The sequence below is a fragment of the Acanthisitta chloris genome, unplaced genomic scaffold (assembly GCF_000695815.1).
Source record: "Acanthisitta chloris isolate BGI_N310 unplaced genomic scaffold, ASM69581v1 scaffold5860, whole genome shotgun sequence".
Classification (NCBI taxonomy): domain Eukaryota; kingdom Metazoa; phylum Chordata; class Aves; order Passeriformes; family Acanthisittidae; genus Acanthisitta; species Acanthisitta chloris.
This window is the reverse complement of record NW_008650966.1, coordinates 25,675-25,878: the sequence shown is the minus strand read 5'-3', so window position 1 is coordinate 25,878 and position 204 is coordinate 25,675.

Sequence of the window (204 nt, the reverse complement as noted above, 5' to 3'; positions counted from 1 at the left end):
GTACAGCTGGGGCGGCTGAAAGGCTTGCGCGGTGCGCAGTGCGAGCAAACGAAAGTGAAAGTTAGGCTTTGGAGTTCGGGTTTGGTTGTGTTTTCTCAGATGTGTTGATGGGGCTTTTTTAGCGTGGAGCTCGAGGAGAACGTTGCCGAAGTGTCGGGAGTTTACCCGTCGGCCGGAGGAAGGCCAAAGGGGTATTTTGCAATT